Raw genomic sequence first — 12,619 nt, 5'->3', positions numbered from 1 at the left:
CACTAATTAGTCTACAACAGAAAGAAACTATTTTTCTGTTACACGGGGAAAAATACCCGATCTTAGTGTAAAATGATGCGCTGAATTCAAATATGCAAAGTTTTTCTCCATTACCCACAGATTTTTTGTAACACTAGACAGAAGTTTGAAAGAAATGAGCATATTCACATGCATGACTAATACTAAAATAATGATCAAATTCTTAGCTAATTTTTATTTCTAAGAATTTATTAACTTGGACAATGGGGGCCTCTCCAAAGATGTGTTTTTTAGCTTTACTTTAATAATATGCAGAAATTCTGGTTTTCAATATCCAAATTCAGCACCAGTGTTGCAAAGTCTTTACAAAGTTTTTGAAAAGGCCTAATTTAATATGAAAGGCTAGTAGAATAACAATCCTGTCTTTTTTAAATTCTTCTTGTCATTGCTATCCCATTTGCATAGGAGAAAACAGCATTGTATCAACACAATTTAACAGTTAATAAAAATTGTTTAATTAATTTTAGACCAGAATATCAGATTGTCCCATGATATGTGTTGTACTGAATTTTATCTAAAAAAAGACTTAAGAATCACCATATATTTCCTTCATTTTGACTGAATGTTCTAGTGATACTGAAATCAACGTATTTCAATCATGCAATATATAGCCTTTAAACTAGTTTCAAAAGAGTTAATACCAATCCTAATCGTCTGATATTACAAGGTTTGTTTGTTTTTCAAGCCCCGTTTCGCTGTTTAAAAAAAAGGGTGAATATACAAAAAAGATTATACTATCAAAAGTAAGGTAGAATGCATATTATTTCTCCATATAATCCCCTTGGCAATTTAGGCATTTGTCGTACCTGTGCCAAGCTTTTCTATATCCTCCTCATAGAACGTTGCCGCCAATGATTGAAAGGGAATTTTGACGGTGTTTTTGAGACCCAGTTGAACACAAAGTTTTCTGAATTGCAACCATTTTATACCTATAGAATGTAGAAACAATCTTGAAACTTCTGAAAATTGCATCTATAATTCACTTATTGTGAATCTTCGATTTTCCTTAACTGCTTTGTCGACTCATAGAACAAGGTCGTCTGTAGCCACGGATTTGCGTCCCAGACCCCTTTCATCATGCACATTAGTTCTGCCCCCTTTAAAGTTTTGGCATTACTTACAAACAACCCCAGCACTCATTAGGTTGTCTCCATATATACACGACTTATTCTTCGATGAATTTCCGCTGCCCTGTTACCCTCTGCTTGCAAGAAATGAATAACACTTCTCAATTCACATTTGGCGGGAGACTCGATAGAGGCAGCCATGTTTTCGTGTCTGTAGCTCAACAGGAAATGGCAGATTGGACTCGACAATAACCGAGTGTTTTTGACAGCGGTATGTGCAGTATCCTAGTACGCAAACCAGCCACCTGCCGTCCACCTGGCTTTCCCACTGTAAAAACGGAGCTTGAAAAAAAAACAACCTACGTAAAATGCAAACATATCCATTACAGAGTCAATATTATTACAATATACTATAGCTTAGAGCAAAATCTATGAATTCATTATTTCATTTAAAATTCATTCATTTAAATATAAAGCCACAGAAAATTAATCAATTCAGGCAGTGTATATCACGAAAATGGGGTGCCATCAAAACTGGTTTTTATTTTAGAAATTCAGGATTATTCTCTTAACCTAAAAATTACCACCTACTGGGGCCTAGCTCAAAAGTTAGAAAAAATCTTTCAAGGGGATTTGGAAAAGAAAAGCAAAGCTAAACATAAGACTCTAAGCAGAAAAAAAAAAAAAAAACCTAACTCCCATCAATGGATAAAGAGAGTAATTACAGCCACAGTTCATCAGGTCACATTTACGTGGTTTTTATTGTGGAAAATGAAGAGGAACTGAAAGCCATAAAAGGTCCAGAAAAAGTCAACCTAGTTGCATCTAGTACTTACAAATTTTGTTAAATTTGTTGGGAATTTCTTCGTGGTAGGATTAAATGGGCTCTGGTTTCCAGGGACTGTTATTGATGTGAGAGAAGAAAGAGATGTTGAGTGCATGAAGTGCAGCAGCAAGATTTGGAAGTGGCCGACCTAAAGATTCTTTCTTTTAAAAATGGCTCTCAGTTAGTAAAATTATTCAACCTTCAAAACTAATGAAAGGATGACTGTTCTCCGTCGACAATTTGTGAGACAATAACTATGCCTGAGCACTCATTTTAAAATTTTCCTTAGAAAAAATATGTGTGATTGAAACTTCGTTCAAATAAAAATTTTCGAATGAACATAAATCTATCTTTTAATCTCATTAATTATGCAATGATTTTAAATAGGGAGAACCACTTTGAACCAAAGTAACCCATATGCAAGGGTAACATTGGGCCTCTAACATTGTTTCTGTATGATGAAACTATCAGGATATTAATTTCATATACAAATATAAGTGTTCACTCGTTTTTTAATGCTGCATAGTCATACAGGGAAAACAATGGGAATTTTCTCCCAGGATTGAGTGGCAAGTGTAAAACCAGCACTTTTCGAATGATTGATGCTTAACTTGTTCAATAGACCCTTTGCCTCATCCTACTATTGTTGGAAATGCAATACAGTTTTTTTTTTTTTTTAATAAGAATTAGAAATGTCACTGCGCTGCTAGGGGCACCCCGAACTAAAAATTTTAGGAGGTGCAAAATTCTCAATTTGCTGAATGAAATTTCAATTTTACCGAATGATTAAATACGAGCATGCACACATATCAAACACACATACGCTTATCGGACATTCCTGTTGGACCGGAACAGTCCCTGTTTTCAGGCAAAATCCCAGTGTCCCAGGCGGTTTACTTCACGTCCCACTAAAAGATTTTATTGCCAGATGACTAAAAGAGTAAAAATAATTAACTGTGAAGTATTATTTAGGATAATTGCATTGTTATTTGTAACATTGTAAAATCAATATCAGATTAGCTTGTGAAGATTTTTCTTACAAGATTAAAACCTAAAGAGACATTTTTTAAAAAGTCCTACCTGATCATTGGGTAGGTGGGGTTATATCATTGAATGAACTCCTCAGAAATTATAAGTTCTAAAAACTCCATTTTTGGCTATCTTTGGAGGAGTTAGGTCAGGGCTGTCCAACTGGCGGGCCGCATGTGGCTCCGGCCCGCCAACCTCTTATTCAGCATATTTCTTTTTTCGACATTTTATGGTATCAAGAAGCATATGAGGCTCCCATTCTTGGTCAAGTCGGGGTCCCCGAAATTTCCTCTTGATCACTCTTTAACTCTTTCCATTGTATTTGGAGAAAAAGGTACAGGTCAAGGTCAAGCAGTCCTACTCTGCACGCTGGTGTTCAAACGAATTCCTAGAAATAGTATTGCCTTGTGTTGGCGGCAAGGGGGGGGGGAGATAGGGAAGGAGGAGAGAAACATTTCAGATAACCAAAACCTGCCTGTAATTGGTTTAAAATAAAGTCCCCCCTCACTGACTCTAAGGCCTTTGTTGATTTCGAAAAAGAAATTGAGAATTAGTTCTCGTTAACTCTCCGCTTTTTTCCGTTGCTGATATTGATCTGACTGGTTGCGAATATGTTAGGTTCCCGGATAAGGTTGCAGCTTGTTTGATAATCCTTCTGTTTCATTGTTTTATAATCAACTAGTGGTACTGCCACGACTTTCCCTGTAATAGAAAAATTAAGAGATCTTTCGGTTCGCCTGTATATTTACAAATAATGTATGGTGAATTTTCTCGCCAAATGGCTTGTACCCATGTTACGGTTCCACGTTATGATAATTTCGTATCTTGCCAATTGGCTTGTGCCCATGTTACGGTTCCATGTTTTATAATTTTGTAATTTACTCGTCCATCTTATGATAATTTTGTTCTTAAAATTGAAATAGAAGAAGAAGCACATCGAATTTTTGAAAAATCGCTTCGAGGTGCACACCCCCAGGCTACAAACTGACTTTGTCAAATTTCATGAAAATCAGCCGAACGGTCTACACACTGTGCGCGTCACAGAGATCCTGACAGACAGAGAGACTTTCAGCTTTATTATTAGTAAAGATATTTCAACTATTAATTGTTATTGTATAAGAGGTTATTGTGCAAATTTTTTCAAACTGCGACCCGCCTGGTGATCAGTGACCGGAATCTTGGCCTGTGGGCTCTTTGCAGTTGGACAGCCCTGCGTTAGGTGAAGGGAATGGTTTTAGGAGTCTCCCTTGGGGGGGGGGGGGTAATTGTTTTTAAATCGAAATTTCCGAGTGATTTTTTTTTTAATTGGGGTTCTAAAAACACATTTTAGGCTATTTTTGATGCGTTAAAAGAAAGGTCTGAGTTTGTGTGCTGATCCCAAAATATTTTTTCTCCCAAAATATTCATGCGCACACACAATTTTTGCTACGTCATCTGAATGATTATGTGCAGTCTTTAGAATATTATCTTTAAAGGAAAGAGTAGCAACTTGACAAATTCTACGCCGTATATTCTGCTGTTTTTTCTTTTCAGTCTCTTCATTTGCTTCATCACCACAAAATAAGCAACAGTTTTTAAAACAAAATGTTGTCTCACCTGATAGGACTCTGGTACGAGGTGGACTACTCAGAGATGTACTGGCCTCTGTCTCTTGTTGTCTTTTAGCTGCCGCAATGCCCACTTTCGGTTGTACGTTTTGCGACACTACATGAACTGATCCACCGACTGTTTGTCTTTCAAGTATTCAACAAACCCATCGTTCCTTGCACTACTTGAATCAATTAAAGATTTTAGTCCGCGTTCAACAGTAACAATTTCACCGTCAGTCAAAGATTTATTGCAAATGAAGCAATCTTGCGGCATCTTTGAAGAATTATTTGTTAAGGGTACGTATTCATATCAAAAATAGTATCAATAAACCCGACTTTTCACAACTAAGAATCACTCCCTGTTAATAGGAGCACTTGTGCAACTGACTTTGCTCATACAAATTAATCCAAGCGCATCCACTCTCCCCTGAATGTAATTTGATCTTTTCAATTTGAAGGGGGTGTGTGAATCGTAAGAGGGGATAGGCATAGGGGTCAAGTGTAGTTTCTCGAGGTCACTCGAAAGAAAGAAAAGGAACTTCAGTACTATTTCCAAGTTTCAAAAACTGCGATACCTTATGAATGTTATCATTTATTTGGGGGGGGGGCACAAATATTGGGCTTTTTTAACACCTATTGCAGATCCAGCTTCTGGTTTTGGAAGTACTCGTTATCAGAAAGGGATCAAAGTAATTTTAGGGCACAAATAGGGGGTTTAAAGTCAACGAAATATGTCATCAAAATGCAGCTTTAATTTTGTCGCTTACGGGGAGGGGGGGCTGGGGGGTAAGACCACAAAGGCACAGCCTCTAAATCTCCGCTTGTATGTACATAAGTGCATAGTTTTCAAACTTTGTATCCTCTATTTTAAGACACTTACCGTTTAAGAGATATTTGTGAAAAATTGATTTTCTGAGCTTCGACCTTGAATAAAACGTTTAGCTCCACTGGGATTCGTTGGGAACGTTTGAAATTTCGTTTATAATGATGTCTGTAATTATTTCAATGGTAATTTCATAGTCAAAGTGCAATATTTGGACAAAAATTGGGATTTTAGGGTGAATTTTTAGAAATTTGAGTCCCTGAACTGCAGTTTTCAACTTTATTTTATCGCTTTAAGGAGAGGGGGGTATGACCCCTTGACCCATCCACTGAATCCCCGCCCGTTTGTGCATAATTATCTATTAATTATTTATTAATTATCTATTAATTTTCAATCTTTGTATCCCCTACTTTTACAATAACACTTACCGTTTAAGAGATAGTTGCGAAAAATCGGTTTTTGACCTTTGACCTTGAATAAAATTTTTAGCTCCACCGGGATCGATGGGGACTTCTGACATTTCACTTTAGTGTTGTCCTTAACTATATTTGTGTTAATTTCATAGTCAAAGTACCAAATAGGGGTACAAATAAGGGGTCTAAGGGGATTTTTTTTAAAAATATGTCTCCAATGCCATTTTAACCTATATTTAGTAGCTTTATGGCTTTAGGGTGGAAGGTATGACCCCCATGACCCATCCTCGGAATCCCCACTTGTTTGTACACAATTGCATACCTTTCAAACTTTCTAACCTCCATTTTTTCGCTAACAATTATCGTTTAAGAGACATATATGAAAAATTGATTTTTTGACCTTTGACCTTGCATAAAATTTTTAGCTCCACTCGGATCGATGAGGACTTTTGACATTTCATGTATAATGATGTTCTTAAGGTCTGTACCAATTTTCAGCTTTATGGGAATTTTTCCGAACTTTCGCTTTTTTTTTGGTCTATTTTGACCGGGCTATAAGTAGAGATCTTTCAAGTCCGATTCGGTGTTGGAAATGTTAAGTAACTGTAGTTGACGCTGTAAAAAGAATAGAAAAAAGAACTACTAGTTTGGTTTTGCTACTATTCTGTGCTATGTTATTACGTTATTATGAATCATTACTTTTCTAATTGTTTTTTAATGATATTCTTGCCTTTTACTCAATTTTTAGCCTACTTTCCCAATAAAAGTCGGAGAAAAAAGAAAAAAAGCCTGAAAGAAGGCTTAAATGCATCTTAAAAATATCGCGAAAAACAAAAAAAGAAGTCAAAAATAAATAAAATAATTAAATAAGTATCGAAAAATTAAAAATTGGAAAGTAGGGTATTGAGATGGGGGAAATGTATGTCGGTATGTCTGTCTGTGCCCCCCCCCCCCCCCAGCCCAAACTCTTTTGAGTGAAAAGTCCGATTCGAACTTTTTTTTTTCTTCAAAGATCTTGGTGAGAACATCTCATGCCCATATTTAATTTTTTGATTTGAACAACTTTTCGTTCGATTTTGTACAGTTCAAAAAACTTATTAGCGCCAACAGGAAAATGCAAAGTAAATATAAATCTTGAACTTAGAGGCGAACCGGTTTCAAACAAACTTGGTGGGATAAAGCTTTTAATGAAGAACATGTATTGAAAATATTTTTTGATTTAAACAGTTTTCCATTAAATTTTGACCAGTTCAAATCCCTTAACATTAGCGCCTACGGGGAAACTGAAAGTTAGTATGGATTCCGAACTTAAAGGCGGATTTACTTCAAACAAATTTTGCTGGAAATAGCTCTTGACGACCTACTTCCCACTCCGACTCCTGAGCTCGAAAATTACTCGGACTCCGACTCCACCGATTCCGACACTGACTACGGAGCTTGGGCAAAAATTTATACACGAAGGAAAAATGTCTGACTCCGACTCTTGGAAATTCGACTCCGACCCCGCAAACATTGGCAGAGTTGCAGATTTTAAGGGAAAATGACCGATTCCAACACCGAGTCTTTGAATTAAAAACTTTTGGCTTTCGAATCTGACTCTTTTGTCCAAAAATGAGATTGACTCCGACTCCGAAGCCATGGTTTTTACTGGGAAAAAAATTATTTTCAATATGATTTGTTTCTATTTTCACTCTAAAGTTTTAATTTATGTATTCAGTTTTTGGAGGAGCGATTCGGAGTTCTTTATGTTTCTACATAAGGATATGCGCACTTACACATACAAAGAAATTCTCCCAATTGCCCGTTTTTTCTTGTTAAAAATACGGAGTCTTTCTGTAGGAGATATTCAAAGTAGTTTAAATGTGAAATGGTTAGTTTTTATAACTCTAATTAAATTCCCTGCTGTTCCGTAAAAAAACATCGCAGAAGCCTGTTGGTAGATTTTTGATAGTGTTGAATTTACTAATTTTTTTCAGTTCTACCGGGTATGCCAATCAACATTAATTTACGTTCCTGGTTCTCATGTACCAATCATGTTTAAAAAGAATTTTTTCATTGATTCTCTGCGGCGGTGGCAAACAAAAGTCCCCTGTTGAGTGTCCGCTTCATTCACAAATTTGCCCTTAATTTTTACATCGCTTGACATTGAACAACAATCAAAGTATTTCTGCTGACGCTCTCCTCGCAATATGTCGTCAAAGATATCTTTTTTAAATGTTTGCCATAAAGCAATATAGTTTAAGGGGTTTAAGAACCCTTAACCTTCAAAATGTTCGACTTTCTGGAAAAAATATATGTTATGCCTAATTTAATGGGACCATTTCCAAAATTTTAAAAGCATTTTCTTCTGAAAGAGCATGCTTTAAAACATAGGATCTGACCATTTTTTAAAAAAATTGTTTAATATTTTTAAAAAAATACTTAAATCGGTGAGCTTTCATACTTGACGTTAAATCCCGGTTATCACAAATTTGCCATTTCAACTGCGCTTGCGCGCGGACTTAGCTTTTTGGGCTTTCTGTTTTAAGATTTCGTGTTGCTTGTTTATATTTAAGCTGAGCGAGAGTCCCACCAAATTAATGAATGCGATTAGAATATTTTTACAGCGACTTCGTGATATATTATATGAAACTACGGATATGAATAATTGATAATCTTAAGAGAAAAATGACACTTCAATATTTATTAGTTTGGAAATATTTATTTAACATAAGTGTAAAACACGTTGTGTACTTCAAAAATGATTGGAATATTAGTACAGAAATCCGTCTTTTGCGGATATTTTACGTTAGGCGTAAACAGCTTAGTATTATACATTTTTATTTAGGTTGAGGGTTCGGCTTTGTATTAGAAGTGATGCTGAAATTCTAGTACGCTCTTCTGAGGTTAAAAATTTGGTCCTGAAAAAGGACAGACGATTCAAACACCGAATCCATTAATAATTAAGACGCAAAATTCAATCTTTACCGAGGCCTAAAAACTAAATCAGAAAAAACTTTGTGATTTCTAATTTTTATCTCTTGCCATCTCATATTTATTACCAAATTTAAAATGTTTGTAATTAATTTAGCAAGAGTTTTGAACGCGCAAGCGCAGTTGAAATGGCAAATTTGTGATAACCGGGATTTAACGTCGAGTAGCTTTCATTGTTTACATTTCTTGGCGATGACATCACGAAGATGAAATGCCATTCTGTGTTGCCACTCACAGAGCTAAATATTTAATTCGCATCTTAATTCACGTATATTGGCAACGATATGGTTGATAGCAAGCGTAGAGTGCAATTTTAATTCGCTGCTTGATTATCATTACATGGAAACGTATGATAGATGCGGCAAAGTGCATCATTTGTGACGTCACAAAGAACACGCCTTGTTTGAAAAATCGGACATTTTAAAAATATAGATTTAAAAAAAACTGCTGGAAAAATAAAAGCATTTTCTTGGCCCATGTTTTTTTTTTTTTTTTTTTTTTTTGAGCAATCACGATTGCTTATTGTTCTCACTTGACTGTTTTTGGCGTTCCTTTGATTTTTCCCACCGCCACCCTCCGCACCATCACGGTCGACGGGCTCCTCACGATGCTGCACCTCTAGAGAAAGCCGTCTCCAGGTTGCATCCACGTCCTACACACACGCGCATACATGCACAACTACATACGCACACACAAACACATACACAAACACACAAACACATACACACACGCATGCATACAGACACCCACACACACATACACACAACTACCCACACATTCATGCCTGCGCACAGACACAAACACATATGCCTACACACACATACACATGCCTACACACACATACACATAACCCGTACACACACACATACCCCCCACACACAAACACACACGCCTACATACACACACTCGTGATTGCGAAAAACATAATTTGAATTCAAGATGTCAAAATTCAAATTAGTTTTTTTTTTTTTTTTTTGCTCATTCTATCTATTTCAATGACTAAAAGTAATAATTGTGATTGAAAGAAACCACCCCAATCTGAACAATTTGATACCTTATATATTACCATATGGGAAAAAAACTTTTCAAGTTTTCGAAAAAATGCGTTTCTTTCCCCATAGAGATTTATGTTAACAACTGTTTAAGCCTTTTTTCTCTGGTTTCTCGTTTTGCGTGCATAATATGTCAAAAAGTTTCTTATATATTTCCGTAAAATTTTTTGTGCATGTTTGTCTTGGTTTATTTTTATGAACTGAACCTAAATTTATTTATTTATTTTTTTATTTATTTTTTAAATTTTATAAGTTAATATAAAAATTTCCCAAAATTTTGGGTGAAAATATTATTTTTTAATGTCAACTTTTATTTTTAGTAAAAATTTAGGCTCAGATCTTAAAAATGAATCAAACAACCATGCATGAAAAGTTTTACGGAAATACATAAAAAAAACTTTCTAAAATATCGTGCACGCAAATCGAGAAACCGGCACCTGAGAAAAAGAGGCTTAAACAGCTCTGCTGTAAACATAAATCTCTATGGGGAAAGTTTTCGCATTTTCACGATAATTGGAAAAAAAATTTGCTTATGGTAATAAATAATGTATCAAATTGTTCAGAATTAAATTAGGGTCAGGTGGGGTAAAAATGGGTAGTCAAATAATATGGTTTTGAAAACGAATTATTTTAAATTAAATTTGCATTTTTTTGAGTGGGACATTATACTTGGCTGTTCTGAATTCTGTTTCGCAAAATATATTTTTCCAATCGATTATTTTTTAGTGAGAGGTAACACTTTAAATTGAAGTAGATAAATTCAAGCCGCATGTTGTCTGCTTAAACTTCTATCTCCAGCTTCTGATTTTAGAGAAATTTTTATTACTGTGTCATAATATCTTTAGTTGGACATTTTTGTTGCTGCTTCAACTTACAGGGAAGAAAAAAAAGATTTTTTTTCTGTTTTTAATCTCATATTTTGAAAATGGGGTAAAATGGGTATATGGTTAGGCTTATCATTCCAGCAAGTTGTTTTAAAAGATACAACAGAATATTTTCCTTTAAATGAATTTTATTTCATTTGTGGTTAATTTAAAATAATTGAAACATAAAAGTACGCAATGCCATGACTTTATAAAATAAACTTCGCTCCACAATAAGAAATAAGAAGCCAGCGGTATACTTATTCTAGAGTTTTTGTGCACTTGCGCACAAAATAACAATTTCCTCAGAATATATTGGGCCCAGCCTGTTGCTGGTTGTCATAGTTGTATTTGATTGCAATCCGATGCTACCAATTTCTCTAATGTACCTTTAAATTCTCAGAACACATCCTCGTTTCAATCTGAAAATTACACGTCACAAAGCACGATTTCGTCACCTTATAAAGATTTGAAAAGTGCAATATTGTCTGCTATTTCAACAAGAGCTTCAGATTTGACAACTACCAGCATGAGTTATTTAAAACAACTTAAATGTATGCTGGCAAATACAGGAAATATTGACAAAGATGTTTGAGAAAGGCTAAGAGTTGAAAGTGAAAAAAATAATGACTTAAAAAACAAGAAAATAAAAAATAGTGGAAAAAGAAAGTTCCCATTCAGAGGAAGTATCTGGAATAGAAACTGCTAAAAATATGCTTATGAAGCATAGTTTAACCACAGGTGCCTGGGTATAAATATTATACTTAGAGGAAACAAGCAAGAAAGAATTTATTGGCAAATATATGGCTGTTGAGGGAAATATTATGAGATGAAATATTTTTAAAAAATCCGAGATGGGGGATTTTTCTTATTTTTCCTGATATACACGACATGGATTTCATTGAAAAACATCAAATAATAAAAATAATTAATGAGCCACAATTTAATAATAGAGGCCATTACTTTTTTGAAAAGAATGGCAAGTATGTATATCATGCATTGAAAGAAACCTCATTAATATTTTGTCAAATTTACTGTTTGCACTATTTTTTTAAAATTAAATTGTAAAATTTTGTTAACCGACTCTTAACTCTATATTATCACACTGCATTGAACAAATAGTATGCTTTTTTATCACTTCTTAGACTTCAATACCCATTTTACCCCACAGGCTACCCATTTTCACCTGCGTGGGGTAAAATGGGTATAGAAAACATATAGTCATAAACACTCCTCTCAAAAATAAATTTGTATCAAATTATGTGTGAAAATCATTTAATTCTACTCTCAACATATGTAATGTATACATGAAACAAAATATTTTGACAAAAATATTTGAGTCAAAATCCAAAAGCAGGCTCTTTTATACCCATTTTACCCCACCTGACCCTATGCATAACATATATTTATTTCCAAAAAATTGAAAATTTTGAAGGTTAGAGGTCCTTAAACCCCTTAAAAGTTGACACAAAAGTTAAAATAGTTGTAAACAATTATCTAAGTTTAGGAGCAGAGTCAGAAAGTTACATGTATTAACTAAGGTTATTTTCCAAGATATGTCGCCGTCCATAAGACCTAGTTCTTTATATGCTGCTTGATAGGTTGGCAGGATCTTTAACTGTTAATCGACTTTGTAAATATGTAGGACCACGAAAATATTTCAAATGAATTCTTATGTGACTGAATTCAAGTTAGCTAGCCTTTTAAAATGTTAAACTCGTTTCCATCGGAAAACTTGCTTTTTTCATATGCCCCCCCCCCCCTCCACTTTTTTTTTTTTTTTTTTTTTGAAATTTCCTTCTGATAGGATATTTGTGAGCTACATAAGGTTTCTAGTGGCACCCGCACGGCTTTGCCCGTAGTAGAAAAATTAAAAGGTCATTTGGTTCGCCTGTATATTTTAAAATAATGGATGATGAATTTCTCGCCAATTTGCTATGTTAAA

This window comes from Uloborus diversus, chromosome 8 (genome assembly GCF_026930045.1).
Source record: "Uloborus diversus isolate 005 chromosome 8, Udiv.v.3.1, whole genome shotgun sequence".
NCBI lineage: Eukaryota > Metazoa > Arthropoda > Arachnida > Araneae > Uloboridae > Uloborus > Uloborus diversus.
Note: the sequence above shows the minus strand (reverse complement) of the source record.